Source organism: Pinus tabuliformis, chromosome X, assembly GCF_031772625.1.
Source record: "Pinus tabuliformis cultivar Carrire ecotype Pingquan chromosome X, CPIR1, whole genome shotgun sequence".
Classification (NCBI taxonomy): domain Eukaryota; kingdom Viridiplantae; phylum Streptophyta; class Pinopsida; order Pinales; family Pinaceae; genus Pinus; species Pinus tabuliformis.
The window spans coordinates 24,706,791-24,732,616 of NC_142308.1; the positions used below are offsets into that span (position 1 = coordinate 24,706,791).

Genomic DNA, 25,826 nt, shown 5'->3' on the forward strand with positions numbered 1-25,826 from the left:
GAAGCTCAGACCCAAATTTCAGATATTGTTTCGCTATATTTACAGAGATACAGTCCAAGATATTTAGGGTTTCTCCAAGCTCCCGAATTACATCCCAAACAGGTGACCTGGGGAAAATCATCATAACTTTCTCTCTGAGCATCAGATTGCAATTTCGTAAAAAGATACAAAAAGAAGATGGACTATAAATTTCTATGTATTTTTTGTAGGTCCGAAGGTCGAAACAATAAAACGTGGCACTTTGTACAAGTTCGATCTACTAAAAAATTATATAAGCTGGTCATCTTGGGAGATTCAGTATAACTCTTTCTTGGAGAATCTAATTTTGATCAGACTGGTGGCATTGGAAAGAGGACATAGAGGGATACTACAAGTCGCAATTTAAGACCCTGAAGATTTGAAATTTCACAAATACAACAAATTCATGATCTAGCTCCTAAAATCAAGAAAAAGTGATATGAGGAAGTTTGATGGCAAGGATCTGGTAAATTGGATACTACAGATGGAGCAATATTTTGATCTACATGATGTACAACTGTTACAAAAGGTACATATTACATCTTTATATTTAGAACCAAATCAATTTGTATGGTATAGAAGGCTTTGTTCTCATAAACCACTTGTCACCTGGTCAATTTTCACGGAGGAAATGATAGCACATTATGAGGATACAAAGAACAACACCTTCTTTAGCCAATTGATAAATCTCAAACAAAAGGGTTCAATGGCAGAGCACATTGAGGACTTCCAAAAATTGAATATAAGGGTAAATGATATTCTAAAGAATCAAAGGATTGATGTCTTCATAGGGACTTTAAAGGATAACATTCAACATGAGGTTCGTCTTTGGGAACCTGATTCATTGGAGAAGGCATTTAGGTTGGCAAGAAAAATTGAAAGCAGAATTATGGCAACAAGGAAGTCTACCACTCACAACTATAAAGATGGAAGTGTTGTTTCTCCTAGACTTCCACAACCTATAAGTGTGTTGAGAATAAATTATTTTACATAGATTGTGAAGAGGAGGAAGAAAAGGATCAAGAAACATTAAAAGAAGAGGATATACACCAGGAACCAACCCTAGAGAAAGAAGAAATGAATCCAACCATATCTTGTACTACATTGGAAGGAATTACCACTCCTCAAACTCTCAATATAGAAGGAAATATCAAGAAGAAGAAGGTTCAAGAAGTGAAATATCAGGAAGAAAAGGATAAAGAAACGTCAAAAGAAAAGGATATTGACCAGGAACCAATGCCAGAGAAAGAAGAAAAAAATTTGACCATATCTTGTAATGCATTGGCAGGAATTACCACTCCTCAAACTCTCAAGATAGAAGGACATATCAAGAAGAAAAAGGTTCAAGCAGTGAAAGATCACATTGAGCATCAACAACAAGTTCTCCAACTTTTAAAGGATAACCTCACTTTGGCGTAGAATCGAATGAAACAACAGGCATATCAATATCGCAGTGAAAGAAGTTTTGATGTAGGTGACTAGGTATTTCTACAACTACAACCATACAAACAAATGTCCCTCAAGAAAGCTAAGAAGGATAATAAATTATCACCAAAGTATTATGGTCCATACAAGGTGTTACAAAAGATTGGTACTATGGAATACCAATTGGAGCTTCCTGCATCTTCCCGAGTGCACCCAGTTTTCCATGTTTCATGCTTAAATAAGGTTATAGGTGAGAAGATCCTAGTTCAAACAATATTTCCAGAACTTGATGAGGAAGGAAAAATCATATTGGAACCGGAAGCAGTCACAAAAACAAGAAATCGATAGCTACGAAATCGATCAATTTTAGAGTATCTCATCAAGTGGAAGAACTTACCCGCTGAAGATTCCACATGGGAGGATGAGAATTTTATACAGAAGCATCCAGAACTACTCAAGCATTAAGGACAACACTTTTTGAAGGAGAGGGGCATGTTAGGTCCCTATACTACTAGTGTAACCCCTTATTGTTATTAGTGCAACCCCCTTATTATATTGTTGTGCCCATGTCATCCCCATATTGTTATTATTGTGCCCCATAGAAGCCCACTATTTTTATTGTTGTGCCCTTACATTATTATTGTTATGTCGACTCTGATTATATTATGACCCCTTAGACTCTTATATATAGAAAGGAAGTCTTGTCATTTGTATCATCCAAGAATGGTTCATTTGTGTAATGTAAAGGAGGTTGCCCCCTCGAAGAGGTTGATTTCTAAGGCGTTGATCTTTCTTTTCTATATTTTTGTGAGATGGTTCCATAACACAAAGTTAGCAATCATTTTGGAGAGGAGTTGCTTACACTGTGTGGGGCTTTCAACTTAATTATTTGCAATGGTATAGATAGATGGAAAAGGTTTGGGAACTTCACTTGTAACACATACAATGGGGCAAGTGTCATTGACTATGTGATGTGTTCACAAAGCTTGATAGAAAAGATAGATGAAGTTAGTATTGGAGAGCATATTTGAGACTTAAAATCATACCATAGCCTAATTTATATAAGGTTATCATGGTTAGAATAAAGGCAACATAGGAGGAAAAACCAATGCTCTCGAAAATCACTATCAAGGGGAAAAATTCTTCTAACACAAAATAATTGTACTATCTTCAAGACAATGTTAGAGAGATTAATTCGGAAGGAGAAAACTGGTTTCTAAAGCTTCAACAGTCATGAGTTAACAAATATACTTCAAAGTGCACTTGAGAAGTGAAAAAGAGCAAAAAATAGGAAATCAGAATCAAATTGTTTTCCTGTAAATGCTTGGTTTGATGAGGAATGAAAAATGGCAAGGAGAACATTGAAAAAGGCAGGAAAGGAGAATATGAATGTAAAGTTATATAATTAGATACTAAAAAGGAAAAAAGACAAGTTCATGCAAACAAGGAGAAGATAATTAATATATTTAAGCAAGAATAATCCAAAGCTTTTCTGGCAGGAACTGCAACCAAGGAAGAAGAAAATTGAAAATAATATTACAACCAATCAATGGTCTGAATATGCAAGGCAACTCTATGAGAAAGAATCTGAGGCAGAGCCCCCCCCCAGGATCAACAAAAATTCAAAGCTCTTCACGTTACAGGAGGTGGAGAATGGAATTAAGAAGTTGAAAATAGGAAAAGAAAAGGACTTGGTTGAACTTCAAGTAGAGTATCTAAAATGGGAATTGAACACTCTTGCACCAGACATCATGGAAATATTCAGCAACATCATTCAACAAGGATTCCCAAGAGACTAGACAACTAGCCTAGCAATACCCCTTTTTAAAAGTGGATACATTAATAATCCATCCAACTATAGAACAATTATGATCAATCCTTTGTTTGCAAAGCTTTTCGGCAGCATGGTAGAAGACAAAATTAGCAAGTGGGCATAATTAAAAGAAAAGAGGGCAAGAGGAAAAATGGGTTTTATGCCGAAACATTCTACAGTGGATCATGGTATCATGTTGAGACACATTTTTGAAAATATTTTGGAGGACATAGGAGAAGCATTTTACTGCTTTGTTGACTTGAAAAAAGAATTTGACACAGTACCCGGGGATAAGTTGTGGCGTAGAATGGAAGAACTTGAAATTCCCGTGCATTATAGAGCCTCTTTCCATAGACTTTATGAAGAAGTGAAAGTCAAAATTAGAACCTCAATAGGTATTTTAGAAAGATTTGGAAGTGACATTGGAGTCAAGCAAGGTTGCCCTCTACCCCCTACTCTTTTTGGTCTATATATTGATAAATTGGAAGAGTGGCTAGATATGCAAGGTGGAGATGGTGTTCAGTTGGGGGAGTTTGTGATAAAGCTTCTTTTATATGCTGATGATATTGTATTGATTTCTAAATCGGCCCATGGATTGCAAATGCACTTATATGCCCTTGAGCATTTTTGTAGAGCAGTGGGGATGCAAGTCAATACTAGCAAGGCCAAAATAATGATTTTCTCTAATAAAAGGAAGTAGAGCTAGCATTATTTCTTCTTTGAAGACAACATTCTTGAAGAAGTAAATGAGTACAAGTACCTTAGGATTGATTTCAACAACAAACTCAATTGGGAGGACTGCAAAAAGAAGAGAATTTTAGGAGAGTGGAAAGCATTATATGCTCTTCAAAATAGATGTAGAGAGGCATAGTTATGGGATTGGAAAATGATTAAAGTGCTTTTTGGACCCCTATTTTGTCCAGTGATGTTATATGGGTGTGAATTGTGGGCTAGCAGCACTCCCATCTAAAAAAGGAAACAAATTGAGAAAATCCAAAAACGCTTGATCATGAGCAAGTTCAAAATAAAAAGTTCAGTACCTTATAAGATAATGTTGAGTGAAATAGGAGCAATTCCCATTGAAGCAATTGCTATGGTGCGGATCATAAGATATCTAAAAATAATTGAGCAAATGAGAGTATGTAGATGGACTAATGTTATATTCAATGAAGGCATGAGTGAAAGAAAGAAAACATTGATGAAAAAAAACTACACATGGATGCAAAAATGGAATATCTACCTCAATTCCTGTCCCACAAATAGCAAGGAGCTAAAGGATTTTGTTATGGAGAAGTTTCGTAAAAAGATATGGGGAAAAGAGTTGGGTAGAAAGAAGAAATATTACATTGAGGAATTCAACCCTACGTGTGATCTACAACAAAAAGAGTTCATTGGAGCTAGCATTTCGTGGAGGGAAAAGGTTCTTATTGCTCAATTAAGGACCAACTCACATCAACTTTGGTGTGAAACAGGATGGTGGAAAAGGCCTAAAGAAGCTTGGGAAGAACGGGTGTGTACATTTTTCACATCAGGGGCTGTGGAATGGGAAAAAACATTTTATTTTGGAATGTGGTGCATTCAAAGACATCAGAGAAAGTTATGAGAACATGTTAACATCAGTTTCTTGGCATCTTATTCTTAATTGTTGGAAGGTTTGGCCAGCTCATCATCAATTTGAATCAGAAAAGGATTGAATTGCAAAAAGCAAAAAACAGGGAACTAATGGTCTCATAGACTATTTTTAGTCTTGTGGACCTTAAAATATCATTTCATTTCATTTCAATAGATGCATATTGCATCAACTTACTACATTTTGTTTGCAAATATTTCCAAAAAAATCAAAAGTCCTTATAGCCTACATCAATAACTCCCTCTTGGGACTTTTGGGCTTTCCCTGGGCAACTATATCCTTTTTTTTTCCTGGATATAATTAAGGAAAATAATTTGTAGAACTCCTAGAAAGTGAAGCTGAAATATGCTACAATATGATTGGATCATCAAGTGGGACCCCTAGGACTTCATGAAGAAAGGATAATTAGATCTCAAAATATGATGAAATCATTTTAATCTTATTGGTTAACAACCTTTCCATAATGACATGGTATTCTAGTGTCTGTTGGGAGAACGTTGACTTGTTGCTCTAGTTTTGATATACGATCATCTTTTAGTTTCAATTGTTCTAAGAGGTATTTCACATTTCTCTTAGTGGCTTGGGAGAATGTTGTGCCAAATGATGACCTTGGTTGTATAAGGAATGAAATGAAATAAAAAAAATGAAATGAAACAAAAATAAATAAATATAGCAGAGATTACAATACTATGGTGAAAACCCAACTTCTATTATTAAATGAATAACATAATATTGTAGAACCCAAATTGGCTAAAATGGTGGTTGCCATCTCTAAACATAGAGAGATGGAAACTACATGCATTTGCAAAAATATATTACAATAGGCTTAAATAATGGAATTTTATCATAAAGGAAGATCTGTGGAGGTCCAAAAACCTAACCCTGGAAGAAGAAATGCCAAAGGATTTATGGGCCCTATGGTGGTTAGTTGGCACTTCAACTTCCTGGGGGCACAAATTTTGCATACAATATTCATTTGGGGTGCATGATAGCTCATTGAAAAGAAATATCCAATGAATACAACTTTTGATTGGGGCTAGGGAATGCCATGCCAACCCCTTGCCCCCCAAATTTATATAAAACATCATTTAGGGCATCAAAATGACCTCAAAAGTATGAGACCCAAAACTCATAGAAAAATTTCTAAGAAGAAAGAGGACCATTGAGATAGTGGACAAGGTGGGTGTCCACCGATATCTACATGGATCAACCGAGGTCATATAATTTAGATCTTTCCTAGCGTCCTACATAATGGGCCTTTAGTGGTGATTGACATAGGAGGAGTTGACAAGGTCTTCTCCTTGTGCTCCACTATCATACTTAGAGTGTGATCATGTCTGAATCTTCCTAAGTTAACCACTTTCTTCTTCCAGGATGGTGTGATGCCCATCTTTGTTATTGGTAAGTGTCCTCCTATGATGATAAGGGATACTAGTTGGACTGAGTCGATTTCCATCGAAATTGTGTCCTGGTGGGCATCTTATTCTTATTATTCTTTCTAGGCTTTGAAACCTTTTTCTTTAGCTCTAGCCCCTACTTGTTTTTGTCTCTTCCCTTCTTCTTCATGTTTTCTTCTTCCTTCCTTTTGCTTCCTTTTACATTATTCTTCCATCCTCATCCTTTCCTCTTCTTTCTCCTCCAGCTCAAGTTCCTGAGCTATTTTAGCTTCTTCTTGATCCTGTTTTATCTTCTTTTCTTGCACAACTTGAGCTGCTTCTTGCTAAGCAACTTGCTTTTAGGAAAGGGCTTCTCTCTCAGCTTGAGATCTATGTTTTCTAGTTTGAGACCTATTATATCCCATTTTGAAAACGAATTATGAGAACTTTATATCATATTTCTATTTCTCTTCTTCATCCCATTTCAATGATTTGTAGTCCCATTTCTATTTCATGCCTTGCAATTGTTTTTCACTATAGAGTTGGGATCATATTTGTGGAATGTTAGATCCCCAAAGTGAAAGAGGGTTAGGGAATTATATTATGTTGTGGCTTTTTTTATGTCCTTGAATTGAAAGGGACCCAGGTGTCATGACATGTGTGGCCTATTGAAATTGTAACTAGGTTCGATCTTCATAATTATGTTTTTGTAAAGAAGTCAAAAATAATTTATTCAAGACAAAAAGAAAATGTGTTTATCATGTCACATTTGGAAAGTTTTAAAAGAAAGAAAAATATTTTTTTTTATGTGTCTTTTAGTCAAATCCCATATGCCAAGTTGGCCTACCTAAAGAGATGTGCCTCTTCGCATGAATGAACAATTATAAATAGGGCCAATTCGTCTCCATCAAGGACAAATTTGTTAGCATATTTTCTGAGGCATGAATATTGAGTTTTCTCAGGCACAAGGGTGATCTTTCTAAGGCATATATCTGAGACATTTTGAGGCATTAATCTGAGATTTCTATGGCACATATCTGAGACTTTTGAGGCATATATCCGAGACATTCTGAGGTAGTATTAAGGGTAGACAAGAATCATATCTTGGAAATAATTATGGCAACATTATTATGGACCAATTTTTTTCATGGAGGGCTGACTTGGAATTTGAGGGATTATTTGTTGCTATGACTTGGATTTCTCCTGTTGACAAAGATTCTATAAGGAAAGGTTTGCTTGGTTTTTCCCTTGTGGGTTTTTCCCTGGCCACTGGCCTAATCTCTAGTGTCTCTTGTTTCTTGTGCAATATGATATTTACTTTTCTTTATGCTTTGAATGTGTAATTGCTTGATGACATAACTTAATGAAGTAAATGCTATAAGGAAACATATATATCAGTCACAAGTAATTATCATGATAAGAAATTCTAGCTTGCAGACTAATTTCAACATGGTATTAGAGATAGGAATCAAGGAGCAACTTAAGACAAGAAACAAGGTTTGAATTATCCTCTATGATTCAAAGTAAGTGGTTACTATCAGAAGAAGAATTTGAAAAAATTATGCTAAGAGTCCAAATATCTTCAAAATCCATCTTTGTGTTGGGATTCACATTCGAGCTCCCTGACATAAGGTATTTGAATTATCTCTATGGTAAATGGAATCCAAATTAAAGTTATGATATCTCTGTTATACCAAATTGAAGGTATTATATCCTAGATTCCTCATCAAAAGGTCACAACTTGGTGTTGTGGAAAAAGTAGTCCAAGTGTATCTAGATTTTGCAGTAGGTCTGACATCTATGTCTTTTCATCATTGAATACAATCTGAAGACAAGCCAAAATATATTTCAAGGCTCATTTCTAAAAGAGATTTTTTATAGATCAAGGTCCGAGTTTAATCTCAAGGTAATCAAGTAAGTTCAAGCTTATCGTATTAAGTGTGGAACAATGTCAAGTCCAAGAGCTCTGAAGTCAATGCATTAGTCCGAGCCATGAAGAAAAAGATGTGATCCCTATTCTCTAAGATATGACCAAAAGTACGAAAACATCTCAGTATCTATGGAATCTAAGTCTGAAGTTACATGATATTACAAAGGAACCGAGCTTCCTATAAAAGAAAAAGAGTTGATCTTGTTCAAGACATGATCACAATGTAAATTCTAGTCCAAAGTTATGAGCATGATCCCTATCTAGTCCGAAGTATATCTTCGATGTGAAGCCAAATCAAAAGTCCAATTTGATTGGTTTAAAATAATGAAAAGTTTGAATCAAGTCCAAGTCAATGCATTTTTGTGGAAGAATGAAAAGTTCAAGACCATAAATACCTATAGAAACAAGTTTGTGTCAATCATTTCTATGGAAAAGAATCTGAATTTTACTAGTCATTACTACGAAAATAAATGAGAAGTCTGTTCTCTCTAAGTTTGAGGAAAGATTCAAGGATTCTAAGGATAAGTTCAAGGCCTATGATTACTACCTGAAATATGAGGAAAGGTTCAAAGATTACTCTACATACAAAACTGACCCTCCTTCCTGTATCAAAGAAAGATCTCTGTGGAAAATATAAATATGAGTTCAATGATCTAAATTAAATCCAAGATCTGAGAACTAAGGATTAGGCTTGATCTATCTTCATGGCATCGTTCAAATCTTTTGTAAGGATTTTTTTAGATGGGCACCGTGAAAAATTAGACCATGTTCTGCCCTAATCTATAATAAGTCCAAGGAATCATCTATCCTAGATATTGCAAGGAGCTTATCTATATGTCTTTGAAGGAGTTTGACGACATTATGATTTGGCACCATATGCGAAGGTAGAAAAAGGAGAAAATTAATGTTGAAATATTACTCCTCACTTTCTGCAATTTAAAAGGTATGTATAATCTTTTATTTTTATATCTCTTTAGCTAGGCTAGTAGAAAGCTAGAGCATAAATTTATTTCTAATATTTCTTAGAATCAATGACTTTCTAATTCATCAAAAGGAGTCTACTATACGAGAGGTTGTGCCATATCTCTCTTAAGGATAAAATTGCATCAAATATGATAAGTGCTTGGATCCTTCCTTGCACACAAAGACTTAGTTTCTGTGGTATAATCAAAGTTAGACAATCAAAGAGCTCCATCTCTAGTATAGAAGGTATGCAAATGACAATTCTAGGGTTTGTAGCTAACACTTGTAGAACTTGAAAAATATAAAAGTTGGCAAATTTTGGATATTTTGGATAATGAAGTGTATAGGGTTTGTAAACCCTAAGGTGCAAATAAGAAAAAAACTAAGGAATAAATCCTATGGCTAATCGTTTTTGTTAAAATAGGAAACCCTAGCTTTTGCAAGAAGGATATGACATCATGTTGATGCTGAGGATAATGAAGTTGCAAGATAAATACAAGAAGTCAAAGAATAAGAGGGAGTTAACTTTTGTCAAAAGATAAGTATTCTATATATTCTCTCTTTGATTACTGTTATTGTTACTGGATAGTCTCTTGTCTATGTACCTTGCTTAATTATATTTTTTCTTCTATAGCCTCCTAATAAAGGTTGTAGGTCACTGATAAGAGATACCTAGGATTTGATAGTAGATGAAAGAATTGGAAGAACGTAGTAAATCAAGAGGATTCTCTTGAATACAAGAAGAACATGTAGTTTGAAATATGAATTTATTGAGAGGAAAAGATATAAACATGCACTAGATGGAAACATGAAAGAAAGAAGTTTCTCCCAGTAAAATGGATAGGATCATGTTAAGACGATTTCCTCAATTAGAAGAGTTACCCCATATTTTGAAGAAGCCTCATGATTAAAGAATACCTCGTACTTTGGGAAAGAAGGATTCATGAGCCAAAGGAAGAAATATTGACTTCAGAGGGAGCTAGAAGTAGAATTTGACATGAAGGATCTTAAAACTTGGGACTTGAGGATACATCAATTGGGTTGGCAGTATTGATGATGAGTAGAGTTATATTGATGGTTGGGATCTGGTATGGCTTCTTGGAAGAGAATGAAGCGGGATATGGTAGTTTTAAAATTAGTTGTGAAGCAGTTTGGCTTTGTAAAATGTTTGATGGACTATTTGACGACGTGTTGGATTCGACTGTGATACTCTATGAATATTGTTAGAGAACTTGGTTTTTCAAGGAAGATTGAAGTGGTTTATAATTCGAGAGTATGGTGTAGATAGGAGTCGAGAAGCTACAAAATATCTCCACGGATGAATAGGTAGCTGATGTAAGGGAAGTATGAGTGCTTCTGAGAAAAACTTGGGCTTTTGGATTACCCCTCCCAGATTGAGAGGGAGTGAGGATGGACACCTTGTCCTCCACGTGTCATGTACTATGGCCAAGACTAATATCCATAAGTCAAGTACATAAACACATATAAGGATAATGGTAGATTGGATAAGCATCATGGACCAACATTCTTGAGACATATATTGTGACCAAGACTAACAATCATAAGTCAAGTACATTGATTTTGTATAAGATTGATTTGGAGGACCGGCATTTCCTTGTGTCAAGTATTGTGACAGTGGATTAGGAAATGGTCCTATGGAGGATATACTTTGGTGAACCTAGGTGGAGTATATGCCTTGGAGAGGCGGTTTTGTGGTGTCTTATTGAATGCCTCCCAACATTGTGCATTGATCTAATGGAGAGATAAGGCTTACTTGTCAATGCCTCTGTAATTTCACAATGTTGGTCATGATGATGTTTATAACAATGCTTATCAATTTGGATCATTTCTTATAGAATTATTCAACTTGAGAATATCCCAATGAGTCATTGTGAATACCTCCCTAGTTAAGAGGGAGTGCTGAAATTGTAACTAGGTTCAGTCTTCATAATTATGTTTTTATAAAGAAGTCAATTTTTTTTTTATTCAAGACAATAAGAAAATGTTTTTGTCATGTCCCATTTGGACACTTCTAAAAGAAAGTTTTTTTTTTTTTTTTAGCCAAACCCCATATGCCAAGTTGGCCCTCCATATGTCAGGTCAACCTGCCCAAAGAGACATGCCTCTTCAAATGAACAAACAATTATAAATAGAGCCCATTCGTCTTTTCTAAGGCATGAAGAGCGAGTTTTTTGAGGCACAAGAGGGATCTTTTTGAGGCATATGTTTGAGACATTATGAGGCATATATCTAATCTTTTTGAGGCATATATCCAAGCCTTTTGTGGCATATATATGAGAATTCTAAGGCATATATTCGAGACATTCTGAGGAAGTATTAAGGACAAACAAGAAGCATATCTTGGACAAACTTGTGGCAACATTCTTATGGACCAATGTTTTTCATGGAGGGTTGACTTGGCATTTGAGGGATTAGTTGTTACTATGACTTGGATTTCTCCTATTGACAAATATTCTATAAGGAAAGGTTTGTTGGGTTTTTCCCTTGTGGGTTTTTCCCTCACCACTGGCCTAATCTCTGGTGTCTCTTGTTTCTTGTGCACTATGATATCTGCTTTTCTTTATGTTTTGAATGTGTAATTTCTTGATGATAACATAATGAAGTAAATGATCTAAGGAAACATATATATCAGCCACAAGTAATTATCATGAAAAAAAATTCTAGCTTGTAGACAAATTTCAACATGGCCAAGGAGTTTTCTTATCTCATGAGAGTGCTCCACCTATCTTGTTGTATTCCTCATATTCTATTTTCAGCAAGTTTCCCCGATTAATTACAATATTGAATAGTAGGTGAAGAGGCTTGTGAAGTTTTTAACCCCGTACATAATCTACCTGCATACGAATTCTAAAAGCAGAAAATAAACAATAGCGAGAGCATAAAACATAAAATAGATATACACAAAGATTTTCCCTTGGATCCCAAAACCGGGACTACCAGATTGATATTTCATTATATTCCTTTCAATGTTACAATACATATATATATACATGCTGAAGCATCCATAGACCCCAATCCATTAACCCTAGATTAGAACATAACCATAGTTCCCTTGACCAGATCTACAAAATACCATGGACAGAAAACCATCATGCCCAAAACCATGTGCAAAATCCATGCACAAAACCATAGGTAGGTCTGCCCACCTAATATAGGGTCCAAAAAAATTTTCCTGGGCCATTACCCAGACCCTGTGCAAGGGGGCTACCGCCCCCCTCCATAACCCTCGACAGGGGGGAAATCGCCCCCCCTGTGCCCCCTTCCTGTGCTCGACACAACGTATAGGGGGGACTTCCACCGCCCCTGTGACCCCCCCGTGCGTAGGGTAGTCATGGAAAGAATATAACACACACCTAAAATTCTCCCCACTTGTTGTTTTCTTTCCACAGGGGGCCATAAGAGAGCTTAGTCACGGATCCATCCCTACAACGTCCATTGTTTCTCTATACCAAGAGAACTTCTTAGTGCTCACAAACTTTGTCAATGCATTTGCAGTATTCTTCAAAGTGTCCACCTTTACTAACAACACCTTTTTGTCCTCAACCATATCCCTCACAAAGTGATACTGAAAATCAATGTGCTTTGTCTTTAAATGATATGTAGGGTTATTTGCCAAGAAAATTGCACTTTGGCTGTCACAGTCTATCCTTATAGCTTGATGTACTAACCCCATACTTGAACACAATCTCTACAACTAAATTGCTTCCTTTCTTGCATGAGTGGCTACTATGTATTCTGCCTTTGTAGTTGAAAGTTCCACTACATACTGTCTCTTACTCATCCAACTGACTGTACCTCCAAATAGGTTAAACACATACCCACTTGTAGATCTTCTTTGATCCAGATCTCTAGCCTAGTCTGCATCAACAAAGCCATGGATGTCCAAAACTTTGTCCAATCCTGGTCTTCCTTGGTAGCACAAACCATAATCACTAGTGCCACGCAAATACCTGAAAACCCGCTTCACTGATGTCCAATGCTCCTTCCCTGGTTTTGACATAAACCTGCTCAATACTCCCATTACATGTGCAATGTCTGGTATAGTACATACCATTGCATACATTAGGCTACTGACTACACTTGCATATAGAACACGGGACATGTCCTCTTCCACTTCTTGTGTCTTGGGACACTGTTCAACAGATAACTTTACACCTACAGGAATAGGAACCTTCACCGGTTTACTATCCCGCATATTAAACCTTTGTAGTATTGTCTCAACATACTTCCTCTCGTTTAACCAGAGCTTCCCCTTTGCCCGATCTCGTTTAATTTCCATGCCCAAAATATAGTTTGCAGCACCAAGATATTTCATGTCAAATTTGGAGGACAATTGGGTCTTCAAATACTGGATAATTTCTTTGTCATTTCCAACCAGCAACATATCATCCACATACAAGACCAGATAAATAACATGGTCACCAATTAATTTAAAATACACACAGTGACCTGCTTTGCTTATGGTGAAGCCAAGTCTGCGTATAAGTGTATAAATTTTTTTATACCACATCCTTGGTGACTGTTTTAACCCATACAAAGAATTTTTTAACTTGCATACCAGTTATTTCTTACCCTTCCCCGCAAAGCCTTTAGGTTGCTTCATGTAGATCTCTTCTTCCAAATCCTCGTGAAGAAATGTTGTCTTCACATCCATCTGTTCTACCTCAAAATCAAAAGGAGCAGCAACAGATAAAAGTAATCTAATAGAAGCTACCTTGGAACAACAGAAAAAAATATCACCAAAAGCAATTCCCGACACCTAGGAATAACCTTTTGCTACCAACTGAGCTTTTTATTTTTCCACCTTTCCATCTGTATTCATCTTCTTCTTAAACACCCATTTGCTGCCAATGGGTTTTCTTCCAGCCGGAAACTCCACCATATCCCAAGCCTCATTTTTGTGCAAAGATGCCATTTCATCAACCATGGCCTCTTTCTAGAGTTTGTCATCCTCTGAATCTACTGCTTCCCTTACAGTTCTAGGATCATCATCAATAATAGATAAAGCAAAATTTGAACAGAAAGCAGATGGACTATACCTTTCTGGCTACCTTCTTTCTCAAACTCATTTTCTCATAGCTGGAGTTTGTGGCTCTTCATCTTTTGATTCCTCTTCTATTGTAGAGTCTAATTCTTCCTCCTTTAGCTCAAACTTTATCTTCTCAAGTTCCTTTGGTAGGAATTCATGTTTAATAACATCTTTCACCTCTCTGAAAACCACACCTCGGCTGTACACAACCTTCCTTGTTTCTGGGTTCCAAAGCTTATAACCTTTTAAACCATCCTTATACCCAATAAAGATGCACCTTTCAGATTTACTATCCAACTTTGTTCTTTTCTCCTTTGGAACATGGACATATGCATCACATCATAATACCTTAGATGTGAAAGAGAAGGTTTCTTACCAGTCCATACCTCTTGTGGAGTCTTATCCTCCAATGTTGATGAAGGTGATTTGTTGACCAGGTAACATGCAGTCTCCACCACCTCTGCTCAGAATTCCTATCCTAACCGACACCACTGAGCATGCTTCTTATCTTTTCCATCAACGTCTTGTTCATTCTTTCTGCAACTCCATTTCACTAAGGTCTGTATGGAGTAGTCTTTTTTCATGCTATACCACACTTCTTACAGAACTCTTCAAATTCCTTTTTGCAAAAATCTCCACCATTATTTGTCCTCAACACCTTTATCTTCTTCTCTGTCTGGTTTTCCACTAGAGCCTTAAATTCTTTAAACTTGTCAAAGACTTCAGATTTCTTCCTGAGGAAATATATCCATGTATTCATTGAGAATTCATCTATAAATGATACATAGTACACAAAATTACCCAGTGATGGAACCGACACAGGTCCAAACACATCACTGTGCACAAGCTCTAATATCCGTTTCGCCCTCTTAGCACCAAAGGGGAAACTCACCTGATTCTGCTTCCCATATACACAATTTTCACAAAAATCAAAATCTAGAGAGAAATTAGACATACCTTCTACCATACCATTACCATGAAGTATTTGAAGGCCCTTCTCTCCAATATGTCCAAGCCTTTGATGCCATAGCATGGTCTTTTCTCCAGAGACCACAAGATTTTCTGCTCCACTTTCAGGAACCACAGAACTATTGCACCCATCAATAACAGTGCTACCCTGAAGCTTGTACAAAGTTCCAATTCGAACTCCCCACATCAATACCAGTGCTCCCCGAACCATCTTGCAGGTATCTTTCTCGAACACTGTTTTTACACTTGCATCATCTAGCTTGCTTACATAAATAAGATTTTTGGCCAATGTAGGAATATGCAAAACACCCGTAAGTGTTCTAATCCTTCCACCTTGCAACTTTAGCTTGAATTTTCCGCGACCGACGATTCTAGCCTTCCTATCATCCCCTAAGAAGACATCAACACCATCATATTTCTCATACTCGCAGAACCACTCCCTATGGGGAGTGAAGTGAAAGGATGCACCTGATTCAATCAACCATGCCTCATGATATACATGTGTACTTGAAGAAGAATCCAAGTACACACCCCCACCCTCATCTGAGGTGGTTTTAGCCTCTTAAGAAGGAGCATCATCAAATCCCTTTCCTTTCTCAAGAGCTTTAGATTTACAATCCCTTTTGAGGTGCCCTTCCTTTCCACATTTCCAGAACACCTTTCTAGGTTTTCCTGGGGATTTAGATCTCCCTCTAGATTTAGATGTCCCACTCGAGGACTTATTTTTGTTTCTATTCTGGGACTGTCCTCGTACAGACAAGGCATCACCATTCTGGCCCTCCATATTTTTTCATCTCATCTCCACTGATAGCAAGGATGAGACTATTTCATCAAAATGCAAGGAAATTGCATTGCTACCTATTGCAACAACCAGACTATCCCATGAATTTGGTAAAGAACACAACAAATTGATGCACTTATCTTCATCTGAAATTTTAATATCAATAGATAATAACTTGCTTACCACATTATTAAAGGCGTTTAGATGCTCTGTCACTCAGTCTCCATCTTTCATCCTCAGGTTATACAAATTTTTCCGTAGGAACAATTTATTCACCAGAGACTTAGATTGGTACAAATTCCCTCACTTGTCCCAAAAAGCCTTCGCTGAAGCTTCCCCTGATACATTCAGCAATACTGAATCTGAGACACACAATTGTATTGTGCTCTTTTCATTCCGATCCAACTTCGCCCAGTCTTCAGCTGAAATTGTTGTTGGTTTAATACCCAGATCTACCGCGATCCATTGATCTTTATCCACCAACAGATCCTCCATCTTGAGTTTCCACAACTCAAAACTCTGACCATTAAATTTTTCGATCTCTATATTTCCATTGCTCACCATATTCTTTAACCACAAGATCCTGTAGATCTCCCACTGAAAAAGGTCTACCACAAGCCTGAACAAAACCCCTCAACAACAAAGGCATCCCCTTGAAGCCAAAACAACTCTGATACCAAATGAAGGTTTTAGCCCCGTATAGAAATTACCTACATACGAATTCTAGAAAAAGAAAATAAACAATAAAGAGAGCATAAAACATAAAATAGATATATATGTAGATATTTCCCCCTGGATCCCAAAACAGGGACTACCAGATTGATTTTTCATTATATTCCTTTCAATGTTATAATACATATATATACATGCCGAAAGATCCATAAACCCCAATCCATTAACCTTGGATTAGAAAATAACCATAGTTCCCTTTGCCGGATCTACAAAATACCATGGGCAGAAAACCATCATGCCCAAAACCATGTGCAAAATCCATGCACAAAACCATAGGTAGGTCCGCCCACCTAATATAGGGTCCAAAAAAAATTCCTAGGGCACTGCCCTGGACCCCGTGCAAGGGGGCTACCGCTCCCTTGCATACCCCCTGATGGGGGGGCAGTCGCCTCCCTGTTCCGCCCGACGCAACGTAAAAGGGGTCTTCCACCCGCGCACGCGTAGGGTAGTCGTGGAAAGAATATAAAACACACCCAACAACTTGGCCACTCCAAATACTCTTAGATATGTTCCATCCTCATCACTGAAGTAGGTACGTTAAACAAAACTTCAAAAAGTGACATCAAGAAGTCTTGGCATATTTTGGTGTATGACTGGATACAATGACATTCCTACAAGACTTTCTAGTATATGTGATCTAACTCCTCCTGAACTGTCCATTTCCAAACCGTTGTTGGGAATGCATACTTTACACAAATGATATCCAATAGGTAGGAGGACATGAAGAATTGATACTATTGGCCTTCCCTTGGATTTGAGCTTGCTTGATTTTGTTTTTCAAGGAGATAGAGAGGATATTATCCCAATAAAAAATTCTTCCTTCAAGCATACTAGGTAAAACTTGACTTGGTGAAAGAGTCAAAGTTACTTAATCTATAGTGGTGGTTTTGGGCACATGGTTTTGGTTGCCCATAGTTTTGTGTTCATGGATTGCATGTAATGATGCCTTTAAAAGGTTTGGGAAGACTTCATTGCAATTGTATAGGGGAGGTGCATAGTGAAGGCTCACTCTATCATCTTGGTTGGGTTTTGGCCAAAGACACTAATAGAATTTTGTTAGCTACTTTTCTGAGATGTGGGTTTTCCATGATAAAACATTGTGTGCAACATGTTTATGATTTGTGATTTGTTGCTTATTGGTTTTTAATCTTCTCTTAGTAAATTTATTTCTCACCAATAATTTTAACATGGTATTAGAGCCAGATGGACTTGGAATTGCCAAGGAGAGTGGCCTGGTGTTCGGAGCTCATGTTTGCACTTATATATGTAAGGATAGGTGGTGCCCATGGAAATGGCCTAGGGCATTGGTGATTGTGAGAACACATAAGAGGAGTAGGTAGTAGACATAACAATAGGTTTTCTTTTCATAGTCGTAAAATCACTGAAGGGACTTATGCAAAAGACAATATAGGATGATGTCAAGACCATTGGGTATATACATGGGAATTTCAATGTTAATTTCGGTGGTGACCATGTGGGTGGTAGTACTTGTGTTGCTCGAGATGTTGAATAGTGGAAACTGTGGATTCAAGATGTTGCAACTCATGAGAATGAGTTTGAATAGTAACCGCCCACATTTAATGTCGTAAGGGCCACAATTTGGAGCCCAAGCATTAGTTGTCACATGACCAAGTCTTGGAAGGAAGAAGAGGATTAAGAAGATCTATGCGTAGATGCAAAATCACCAAAAAACGAAGGATTGATCATTGTGGTGGAAACAATCAGAAATAGATAGATCATGGTGGAAAATTGTGAGGATTGGAGAGTTGTTCTCTGTATGTATGGAAAAGTGATTCCATTACACACTTATCACAAGCCAGACCATGTTGATGAGATGGCACACATTGAATCCATGATAGGTAGGGTCATTTACTGAAACGACCACTACATCCTGGGAGTTCTTGCCATGCCCCATGGCATAGGAGATGGTTATGTGAAGCCATATGTAATTTCTGAGCTTGAGGTGAATTTCACATTGAGGACAGAGAAAGACAAGTGCATGATTTTGGAAATTGATGACCTATGGGAATGTGATCTCCAACCAGGTGGTATGCGAGGTTTCTAGGAAATTCCTTTTGGTTAATAATATGATTAATATTTGATACCAAATGTAGGTTTTAACCCTGCATAGATAAATATTGCAAAAAAAATTTAATAAAAAAGAAAAAATACAGTGAAAACACACAAATTTACACTAAGATTTTATTTTGGAAACCTAAACGTGGGAAAACCATCAAGTTTTTTTTTCTCATTATATATTGTGTACAATATTACAATATAATATATATATCCCTTGACATACACGAACCCACAATCCAACCATTGTTCCATAATTGAAACTACAAAACCATGGGAAAAACCACCTTGTACCACAAAACCACTTTAAGAAAAACCTTAGTCCAAACACCACCAAAAATAAATGCGTATAAGCCGTGCAAAGAATATAACACATGCCCAACACTGTAGAGTACATTTATGGAACCCATACTTCATAGAAGGTCTTGCATTAGATTGACCATACAATCTACAGGTCCATAACATGGTAGTCTCCAATTGAAAGGGAGTTCTCAATAGATTTATAGGACACTCCTTGTCTAGTTAGCACATGAAGCGTCCTTTAATGGTCCACCATCTCTTTAGTAATTATCTGGGAAGGTGTTGATGGTGCTAGACCCACCAACATGTTAGGGGATCTCCCCGGTAAGAAGTCCCAATTAGACCTCAGACCGTTTGGTGTAGGAGTCCCATTAGTGGGTCATATGGTAATGCCTTGACCACGATTTCACACAAAGGCAAGTAAGATAACTCTATTGGTAGCAAGGGTGTGATAGCTGTAGTAATACAAGGAAGGTGCATGAGAGGTTCTAACACACTGAGGGTGAGGTGAGTGCACCCCTTGGAAACCTGTGATAGCACTCGGCTTAGAAGGCAAGTTAGTGAGCAATCCAAAGTCATAGTTAAACCAACAACACATTTCAGAAATATTCATACGTACTTATAAAGAATAGTCTATACATGCATGTGTAAGAAAGCAAATACATATATCATTTAGATTAAACTAGATAACATATAATACAATACAACATAGGCATGAAACTGCTGGCTCTTGTTATATTAAGAAGTGTAAGTTCCAGTTATACAATACATCCATGTCCAACCACTAGTTCCAATAGTGGAACGTTACAACCACAACTGCCTACTCCTCCAAAGAGATGTACTAGCTCTACGCAGTGGAGAAGCCAAGGCTCATTACAATACTGTCCAAGCTCTCTCCAAGATAGTCTTATTGGAAGCTTGGATGACCAAAAGCCTATACAATGAGTTATGAGGGACTATTTATAGCAAAGGGTGGGGTGACCCTTGACATTCCCCTTTGTGACAGTTCAACTACCCTCATGACTCTTCATTTACTCTATGACTGTTACATCCAACTATCGACACTTGACTTACACTTGAAAAGACATTACATTACAATGCACATGTACCCATGTGAGAGAAATGGCTTGAGAAAGCCTTGCTAGACATCACTATGACTTAGATAACCATGGAAGTCCAACTCCTCAACATCCTCGTGCTGATCAACAGTAACATATTGATGCCAAGATCGGTAGTCCTTGATGGTGTCCGTGTGGTCTGTGGTGCCATCTATAGGGAACTTGACTCTTGCCTCCATAGCATCCAGGTACACTGCTCGGGCTCCTCTATCCAACTCGTCTAAAAGCATGCACATCATTGTCTTCAATGCAGCCAGACCAAGAAGATACTTGTGCATGATGTTTGCACTGATGGGTAAGTCTGGGCTGGTGGCAATGTGCATCGACTCCTCGAAGTACAAGTTAAGCTCTAGTTGGGCCTGTGCCTTTGTCTTCGCCTGTGTGAGAGTCCCAATAGATGGGATCGCATGTGTGCACACCACAACATCCATACTCTTGGATACTCATGCATGGGAATCCTGTATGCTAATGCTGAGCTGTGGGAACTCTTCATAGTTCCTGATCTGACTCCGGATACGTGCCTTCAACTCGACCACATTGGCCCTCATCATCTTAGGAAAGTGAAGCGGGGCTCCCTTGTATTTCATCATCCATTTTTGCATGTCATCAACAATAGCATGCAAGTTCGTTAAGATATGTGCTCTTCTAGCACATCGCTGCTGCCATCCGTTGAGATGGACGACCGCCTTATGCATGGTACCAAACTTGGAGTAAAATGCTTGCATAACTGTATCAAGGAAAAATACTTCATATAGTATTGCCTTCTTCAGTTTAGCTCAGGCGGACGCTGTCACCAACTCTCCTCATTGCTTGGACATCTGTAGTTTCTTCGCCATTCGCTCATTCTCAGCTATTAGAAAGCGAACACTTGAGCTAGTGGCTTCAGCATACACTTTGGTTGCATCAGCCAAGGCTGTTGGATGTTTGCGCACATCAGTCACGATCACTCGTTCCTCAAATTTCACAAGAGATGTATGATCCTACGGATTTGACACTCTGCGAGACTGCACAACTCTATGTTGAGATTTGTCTAATGAGATGTTGTGCATCTCTCCTTCCGACTGATCACCAAGGATCTCAGTGCCTTCTTGGTCACTTGAGACTTGCTCATCATTTGGATGCGGTGAAGCGGGTAAGTCGACCTCTTGGTGGTGAGGCATGAGGTTGGTGTCCTGTTCCAACTCCTGCTGCTCCATGTCTACATCCAACTGTTGAAGTTCTTGTTCTATCTCATGAGAAAAGTCTTGCTCCTGTAATGGTTCACCCTGTCTGCTCGATACTAGATGTTCTAATGAATCCACTACCTGTACGGGCGTTGTTTCATCTTGTTGGCTTGAAGGGGCCAACCCTCTATTCTGTCTTTTAATACCTTCGTGAAAGTATATGATCGACCTTCGTGTAGCCCTAACCTGGGGCTCAGGTACTTTCGTGCTATTATGGCAGCGCACCGTGTAGATTCCTCAATTACCCTAAGTGATTTGCTTATCTTGCTGAATACTTAAAGTTATCACCGCATAATCAGATATTTGTAATTGCGTTTAATTATTCAATGTAACTGTATTCATTCACGCACCATGGAAGCATAATAAAGGAAATTCATACACAAAATATCCAAACCCATCAACAGAACAAATACACAGAAATTGCAGAATAACTCCTTTTATTAATATCTTCCAAGTGTTACAGACTCTGTCCACCTTGCGCACACAACTGCATTGGTTCACGCACTCAGCTGTAGACTTCTAACCTAGGCCTCTGCGCACTCAGCTGCAGAGCCTCTACCTACAACATAACCCAAGACTTATACTTCTTGCTCTAAAGCTATGACTCTCTTACATGTTGTCTCCCAAACTACTTAGAGCTTAGCTCTTTTTATACAATCCCATGGTCCGCAGACCATGGGTAGATCTCTTACAGCCGACTTTACTTTACAAAACTAAGGGCGGACTACCCTTTATGACACATAACACCTTCGCGCTCCATGACCACAAAATGCGGAGTCTTTACAATAATATTACAAAAATTGACTTAAACATGGGCTTTTAGCCCCAAAACTGCCCTTGGGGGATCTCGCTCCCAACAAGCCCCCAACACAAACATCGTGACTCACCCTTGAGTCACTCGGTAGGCGCGGAGATCTTTGCACGAAGCTCGTCCAGCTTGACCCTAATGACCACAACTTCAGCTGTGCACTGAGCTGCTTCCTGCTTCGCATCTTCGACTATCTTCTCGGTTACTGCCCCTGCGCTGTCAGCCTGAAGCTGTTGTTGTGTCGCTTGCAGAGTCGCAAGCTTGCCTTCAATATTTCCTGTGACTGCATAAGCTTCCTCCAGCTAGGGATTTAGTCGCACCTTTAGCACTACTTCCTTGTGTAGCGTTGCATCCACTTGTTCCTTCAGTTGCTTGGCTTCCTACAGCTTGGCTAACCTCTGTGTCAGCGTGACGGTTCGCGTTGTGCCCTTAACTTCATCATAGCGCTGTTGGAGTTCACGCGCTTCCGTCTCTAGCCTCTGGATGTTTGGGTCCTCCTACAAGCCAGTCAGGACCTCAAATGATTGTTCGAACAACTGTGTGCAGTCTGCTACTGCACTCTCCACTATCACAACTGCTTCTGTGACAGCGACCGCCCGCTGTTCCTTTACCTCTGGTGGTGTTGAAGGCTGAGCCCTCAATTGGAGCTCTGTAATCTGCAAGTTCAGCTCCAACTGAACTCGCGCCATCTCTGTCCGAGTGTCGCGCACCCCTGTGGCCAATTTACGGATGCGGACCTCGACTGGCTCCTCCTCTGGAATGGCCAATTCTGGGACCATTCTGCAAGCCTCCTCCACGACCTGTATGATCTTCTTGCTCTAGCTAGTCACCTCGGTCTTAGCAAAAATGGCAACATTCCTCTGTAAGGCCATCTGATCATTGTTTATTTTCTGTTCACTGATCACCTGGAGGGCGCGGTGCTCACAGGCCCTCAGCTCTACAATGACTCCATCCTACAAGAGGTGGAGTGCTTCGCGCGGGAGCGCTGCCAGGTTCAATCCCACTCCCTTCAAGGCACTGATAGTGGGCCTGTCAACCTCATTTTATGTTGTCAGTGCTCCATTCGGCAGCACTAGTGCACTGGAAGCCTTCATGTGCAACATATCGGTAGCCTCTGATGTGCCGATAGCCAAGCTGGTAGACACCGTACCAACTTGCGACGCGTGGGTCTGCAACTCTTGTAGTCCTGTCTAGATGGCCCCTAGGATGATTTGCTGCTACTTTTCAAATTGCTGCAGGGCCTCCGCAGTGACATCTTGGACTGTGTCACCGATGTCATATAAGTCACCCTCTGTTAGTGTGATAGGGTCCAGCGAGGTCTTGGTTGCCTTGGATTTCTTTCTGGACCCTCCCTTCTCCAGCTCTCTTGGGTTTAATGCAGCCAGACGTCTCTTGAGGGTCTGCATCGTGCTGCTCTGTGTCCTCCTCTTTAGTTTCAGGTGAAGGCGACCGCGCACCTTTGTCAGAGCCTCGCTCTGCACCACCTGTCTATTTTCCTGCCTGTTCTGTCTTGGCTTTCTCAATGACCTCCTTTTTCCTCTTTTCGACCAGCTACACCATCTTCAGCTTGGCCTCTTCCTTCTTCTTTTGTGTGGCGGACTTGCTTCCACCCACCACCAAGTCCATCGAGGTGTGCCACTCCGCCGGCCATTTATCCAACACTGCATCAATGGCATCATTTGTGGCTAGGTACAACAAATCGTACCACTTCTGCGCAGGGTCCTTCCACGCCCTGATCAAAATCCGATGGAAATCAGCCTTAAACTCAGCATAGCTCTGCAGGTTAGCATATACCATGGGTGACAATCATGGCTTACGATTGATAGCCATCCTGGTATTCATTTCCATCAAGATCCAGAAGATCTTGCTATCTCGAATGCGATCCGCGTCCTTGGTCACCCACAACAAAGCGTACTTCGCTACTTCAGGAAGGTCTGGCACGACTGAGGGGAATTGGCTCTCCTCTGGTAGCTCCCACGCTACGAGCACAATCGACAACAAGAGCCACACGTAGTGGAACGTCTTGCTTTGCTCTTGTGCTTAGCAGTAGTTCACCAGGAACTCTCCGTGAAGGTAGTCTAACCAGTTAAACTGGACTCCTTCCACACATTGCTATGCAAGCGCAACGACAAGCGTCGGTACCTCATCAGCGCAACACTTCTGCATCACCTTCCATGCAAGGATCTGTGTTGCCACCTTCACAGCGGGGTCGCAGATGCTGGAGATAGTGTACCCACATGGCTTCTTCATCAGCTTGAACTTTTCTTTCATTGATTCTGCGAGCGCCAGCTCTCCACCCTTGCCGCCAAAGATCATATCTGGATTCTTGACTGTATACGGAAGGCGCATTATCCGGTGAATCAACATATCGGTGATGGGTATTGGCTCCTCCAGCCACAGACACCCATCATGCACCAAGCATAGCAGCTGCTTGATGACTAAAACTGTCACGGGGGTGTGGTTATAGTGCGACACCCAGAGCAAGTTGAGTAATCCCGCCTTCTCTACTCCTCTAAGCCACTTCCGCAGCTCCAGTGCATCCATCCCCGTATTTGTGTCTATGATGCGGCACATCAACTGTTCGATCGCCAGGTGTGGAAGCTTCTCATGGTCTGCCAAGTCCTAGTCTTTGAGCTTCAAAATTGGCACCCGTGCCAAACGCGGACCGTCGAAAGTAATTTCATCTGGTAGCAAAGGGGTTTGCAGGGGAGTCTTACTTTCGTCAATGTCCTTTGGGACCTTGGAATTAGGCTTGCGTGGAGGGACATACTCTGGCAACTGTGTAATAGGTTCTGCACCATCGGCTTCAACCTCCTCTATTTCCACTCCCACATCCTCATCGTCCATGGGGATGTCTTCAATATCCTTCACTTCTGCTTCTAGGTTTATAGCCTTGCCTTTATCTTGGGTAGTGGGCTTTGGTGGGTTTAATCTTGGCGATGCGCGCACCGGTATGGCTGGCTGCTCGCCCTTCTTGTCTTTCATAATCTCCTTAGTTGGGGTTGGCTTTGGTCTCGGCGTTCTTGGAGATTTAGGGACCTCCGCCAGTACTTTGGCCACTTCTGGGGTAGCTACTCCGGCCCCCATATCAATCTCTTACACATTCTCCTTGGCAGACACTCCTTCGATGTCCATAGCTCCTGCGCATGTCGACATGATGCTATTCACTAGTGCTTGTGTCTCCTTTGACAATTGTTCAAACACCGGAGTCACTACTAGATCTTGAAAGAATTCACAATTCATGTGCACCTGAGAGCACAACAACTCAATTCTCAAAATGCCAAGTGTTTTTCGTTGGATAGCCACTTGTAATTTATAGGGAATTTTGAATTCAAATCCGACCATTCCCCCCAAAATCGGTTCATTAATGTTGGATTGGTGGCAAATTTTCAAGGATCTAAGCCATAAATTTCGTCTTAAATTCCGGCCACCCGCTCCATTTGGCCTCACTTCTGCCATCTTTTCATGAACAGTGACTTTAACAGTCACTTTCCAGCTGACCTACGTGATTTCTCCCTAGGTAGCGCAGCTCCCTCCGCATTGTTGCGGACCCAGTGGCACATCCTTGCTTCGCGCCATCATCCAATCGCGCAGCTCTCCAACCCGAGCAGTGT

The 25,826-nt window shown here is 39.6% G+C and overlaps 1 pseudogene; it reads right to left on the bottom strand.

The window, feature by feature from the left end:
* Positions 1-24,561, bottom strand: part of LOC149138136 (uncharacterized) — a 29,287-nt pseudogene extending 4,726 nt beyond the window's left edge.
* Positions 24,562-25,826: the final 1,265 nt, after the last annotated feature.